Source organism: Xyrauchen texanus, chromosome 26 (genome assembly GCF_025860055.1).
Source record: "Xyrauchen texanus isolate HMW12.3.18 chromosome 26, RBS_HiC_50CHRs, whole genome shotgun sequence".
NCBI classification, from domain to species: Eukaryota; Metazoa; Chordata; class Actinopteri; order Cypriniformes; family Catostomidae; genus Xyrauchen; species Xyrauchen texanus.
In genome coordinates this window covers 42,757,652-42,762,869 of record NC_068301.1, presented here as the reverse complement: position 1 = coordinate 42,762,869, position 5,218 = coordinate 42,757,652, and the positions used below count along the sequence as shown (strand labels likewise).

Genomic DNA, 5,218 nt, shown 5'->3' with positions numbered 1-5,218 from the left:
TCCACCTTGTAATAGAGCAGTTCTAGTAACAAACAATGACTGCTTTTGTTATTCATTTCCATTTATTAAAATTAAAGGACAGTGAGCTAAATAGAAAATGTTAGATTTTCTGAAGGTTTCTTCACGACAATGTCATCCACTCTAACTCACGCAAAAAAAACACCCATTATAATGGCTGAAAACAGAATAAAACTAAGCCACATTGAACAAAGTTAACAAAACAAATTAAACTTTAAATTTGTCACAACAATTAAAGTATGTAGCTGAAAGTATGCTGAACTATAGCATTGTTCCTAACAAGTAGACTGTCTCAGTTACATCAGTTAACAGTTCGCTGCCTGGCACGGCGTCCTCCATCTCTGTCTCCAGCAAGATGGAGCCACCTTTTAATCCACAGTTCAGTTTCTTGATCTGTTGATGTTGCTGTAAGTCGGTTTCTTCGTACAGCCTCTAAAATGAGATTTGGTTGTGTAAGTTATAGTAAAATATTATCAGTAAGACAAGAATTTATAACTTTTGACATCAGTTGAAACAAGACATTAGTAATATTGTATATATAGTCAGTGATTCTAGTACGTAATTTTAAAGCAATGTGACACTGAAAGTCAATATAACATACATACAATATACATGATGCCACTGTCAATCTCAGATATGTCATATGCATTTACCAGTCAACGTTCAGGACAGGCATGCAAAGTGGTTAGGGTTGATAAGGTGAGAATGTGTGAGCTGAAAAAAAAACACAGACTTGCAATAGGGCTCTGAAAAATAATACTCTGACTTTTAGGATTACTCTGGTGCTGTCTCAGGCAAACTAAATTACAGGATTGAGCAAAATAAAGTAAAGTAAGAGTGAAGTATTTATTTAGTGAGTGCAAATGTACATGACACAGGGACACTGGATTGGGTCTGGGGAGTTAATAGAAGGCCAATTTATATAATAAAGTCATGCTAAATGTTGAGCAATATTTATGTTTTTGTACACATTTTATGGCCAGGATAACCTATATCCAACAACAGTCTGAGAAAGCTTTATTATTAGAGTAGTTTTTTATTGTTATCCCTCCAGTTTGATGTGAAAACTGAATATGGTTGAAATATTGTCAGTTGTTGACTAAAAAAATATGTTGATACAACTATACGTTAGGGTACTGAATGATAGCGCAAGTTAGTCGTTTTGATGTTCCGGACCTTTTGGGAAATTTTCTCTAACTGGACCTTTGTATTCTAATTGAATACCCCTGCTGTAAAGTGATGCAGCTGAATTACGTCACTTCTGACAAACTTCCCCACTTTCCCTTACACACGTCACGTTCTGAAATCTAGAGTATAACAATACAGGCTCAGAGTTAAGAACTTGCTTTCTGAAACAGGGCCATAGGTGTAGGTGTATGCATGTTTGTGGGTGAGGTAAGCAGCAAATTCCAACAAATGCACAAATGTCAGTGAAAGCTGTGGCAACAACACCTACACCACTGCGACTCACCATTGATTATCCCTCTTAGAATAAGGTTCTTGAAGGCTGCCTTGCCATTGGCTCCTTTCCAATTCATCTGTCTGGCAAGTTCATTGGTCAAGAGGTATCCCATCATTCCCCAAACAGTGTCCTTAACGGCTGTACCTCCTCTTTGTGCCAAGGTAATCGTCTGTTAAACAAGGGGAAAAGACAGCAAGCATTAAGTGTCACATGTAGCTAATTTGACTTAGATGACAGAGGAGATAGACGTTCAAGTAGAATCAAACTCTGTCAGAGACAAAATATGTTCCACCTGGAGTGGAAGCATCCAAACCAAACATCTGACCACATTTCAGTGCATAAAAAAACCCAATGATTCTTGATATCGTATTATAGTCATTTTAGATTGAGCCACTTTGTTGCCTATTTTGTTTTTCTAATTGTACAAATAACCCCTCACCACAGTAATACTGTAATTCTGTGGGAAACACTGAGCACTGTTAATGTGCAGTTAATTTTAATTCAGTTTATTTAATAGTCAGTGTTTTATAATGTACAGTTGAATGGAACCACAGTCAGAGAAGCCAGTGCTAATGGGGATTCTAGTAAAGAGATTTTTCCAATGAAGGATAGTTAAAAAAACATGTCTGCTGCCATTTATGGTTCTTTGTGAGAGAGATAATCGTATTGGATTGAATTACCTTATACATAATCTCTTATAATGGTATTGTACCAATATACATTACCAGAGTTTTCTTGAATTCTTGATCAAGCAGCTGTCCCTCCAAAACCAGAAGCTCTTGAAGGGTTGCAACCGGAAGTGTTTCCGGTGGTAGAGATGGGCTCTCTTCTGCAGTCCCCTTTAACTGATGAACTAGCTTCACCAAAATGCCCATCTGATCTTTGATGACTTCTTGATTGGTCAGGATGGTTCGTATCACAGCTAAAACAGTGATCAGAAGATACAGTCTATTTAGTTGAAGTATATGCATTAAAAAAACTATAACTTTATGTTTCTAGCCTGCCAATTTCATTTCACTTGTGGAATAATGATGTGGAAAAATACAACTCCTAAGTCTTTTAATAGAAGATTCATCGATTGCATTTTTCCTGGCTTATAATTTTTTAAAGGTCTGACCTACTGATTCCAATTTTCTTTCTTTTTTAAGAATTATAATTGACAGCATACACAGAGATATTTTTTACTTTCCTTTAATGGAAAGTTATTTCTAAAAAAACATGGCATTGTAATTGCATTAGTCCAACTCTGCAAAGGCTCTGTACATTTTCATTGGATGCTTTAAAGACTAATAGCAAACACTACGCTCACAAAATTTAGGATGGTCATGCAAGGGTAGTTTCTCTCACATTCACTGAAGTCTGCATTTTGGGCACGAGTTGGTGTAGCTGTGGTTCTTCTATTAATCACTGCAAACAAGAGACCAAAATATCAAAGTTCACATTTCAAAATGTACAACACTTTCAAAAGGCGAAGGCTCGTTTCTGTCTGTAGACAACTACAATGAAAACATGAATAAATGCATATTTTATTTTTAAGAACAAATTTGTCTTGGAGATTTATCCATGCAAGTCTACTTCATTTTGAACCATGCGTTCAAACGCCACCAGCTATTCAAGACAGCATACATGCTGTTCAGTAGAAACTTTGATTTAATTTATTAGTCTGAATTGACAAGTAGAACCCAGTTTTTTCAGGTCTTTTATTTGTGATATATTGTTCTCTGACATTGTTTGATTGTCATATGACACCAAAACTACTTCTGGTATGCTTTTTACAGGGGAAATATAAGAATAAGTATTATTATTTTTTTGCAAATATTTGGAGATAGATTTTGTAAAGATGACTAGGCATTTCTGAGATGATTTCTTCATTTCTATCCTAAACATTTCTGGCTATAAGTGAAAGGGACCAAACAAAATCTCAAATTGAGTTGTTAATTTCTTCAAGTCACATCTACTGTAATAAAGTATATATCTGAAGTAGTAACTAAGTTTAGACACAAACAGTTAATCCGTTAATTCAGTCTTTCACATGTGAATGGTAAACAAAATTTACTCTGCAGGGTTTTACCTGAAAACATAACTTTCAGGTAGGTTCCAGGTAAAGCTGTAGAAGGCTCTTCACATACATTTTCATTTTCAACTTAGTGTTTTTGATGCAAATAGCTTTTGAATGTTCATATTGTCAACTTCAACTGAATGCAACATTTACTCACATATGCCAGAATGGTCAGTTCTGGTCTGGGATGGTGTTTCGTTTCCTCCACTGAGAGCTATAGTAACAGAAAGAGGAGTAAGCTGCCAGAAGTAAGGAACGTAAGAGAAAGATACAATCAATTCTGTATGTCTACTCACAATCAACATCCTCTCTCATTCTTGACAGTGGGGTAGGTGTTATGTTGCACCTTCTTTCGGAGCACACTACAGAGAAAAATAACAGGAATTTGTGGATATGACACTGAGGAAGCACATGTTTGGAAGTGGTTTCAATTTTACAGAGCAGTGCAGTGCCTGAGTTTCTGTCTGTTCTTACAAAACTTGATTTGCACAAAGACAATATCTCTCAAAATGTATTGGCCTGATTGCAGTGTGTCCCATAGAATAGCAGTCTACGTGTTTGGCGGGGGCTCAGGGTGTCATCATCTTATGATTAATTTATCTTGAGCATTCAGTTGTAATTTTTGGGCACATCTCTGGGCTTTCAGATATTTTCACAATTACATTTGAATGACATTCAGTGTAAAGGGTTGATTGTATTTTATTTGCAGGACGGTGTATTTTATTTGCAGGACGGTGAATTAGAAGGCATGTCATTTTTTTAGATCAATTGATTTAGATTTGTTTACTCCAGTCTAGTCATGAAAAATGTCAGACTCACATTCACTGATAGCAGTCCTTTCATTGCCTGAGCTTCCTACGTTGATGGCTGTAGGAGACGCTGTAGGAGAAGCTGTGTTAAAATTCAAACCATGACAACAATGAAAATATGACACTAAAATTGACATTAGGGTTTTTACACTGTGAAAGCAGGGAGAGTGAATAAGGCCGCTTCTTTGCAGAAGTCATTTCGGGAGGGCTGGGTAGTGTGGATGCTTGCTGCCTCTCACTTTCACTGTGTTCCTCTTCAAGGATTACATTCTTCTTCCTGCATTTAAGGTTAAATAAGAAACAAAAAATTATGGAAGGCTGTAAAATGAGTTTTGCTCATTACATTCCATTCTGGCTCTATTCCTCCCTCTTTTTAACTTACATTCTTCTCCGTCTACGTTTGAGTGGAGAGTCTTCTGAATCTGTCAAATCTGTGAATCGTTCAGCCTCTGGCAGTCTGAGTCTTGCTTCTTCATATGTAACTTTAAAAATAAAAATCAATAGCTTGATTTTAAAAACAAAAGCCCTCTAAATTCTATATACAGAAATTGTAAGTAAAATATTGTCTTCTTTCTACCTTTGCTTAATATGATGCGTACTTTGTAGGGAATCCAACGTGCTCCAGGTGGTTCCTGTGATTTCACTGCTTTTACGGTTTCTTCACGTTTGTACGGTGGCCACAAACAGGTGTTATTTTTCACCCAAATGTCAGGGACTACTTCCACTTCATTAGTAGATTCAAAAATAACAATGAGAAACATCTCCTGATAAAAAAAAGTAAACTGATTAGCCAGTAAAACTCTAAAGATATGATAAATAAAAGGATGCTACAACGATCAACTATAATAAACTTTGTACAAAGACTAGACA

General features: G+C 36.1%; 1 long non-coding RNA gene across 1 annotated transcript; it reads right to left on the bottom strand.

Annotated features, from left to right (window-relative positions):
- Positions 1–1,589: 1,589 nt before the first annotated feature.
- On the bottom strand, positions 1,590–2,887 carry LOC127619519 (uncharacterized). The gene is made up of 3 exons (XR_007967569.1): positions 2,828–2,887; positions 2,206–2,402; positions 1,590–1,649 (listed from the first exon to the last, which is right to left on the bottom strand). It is a non-coding gene; the product is annotated as an uncharacterized LOC127619519 (long non-coding RNA).
- Between the last annotated feature and the right edge of the window lie 2,331 nt (positions 2,888–5,218).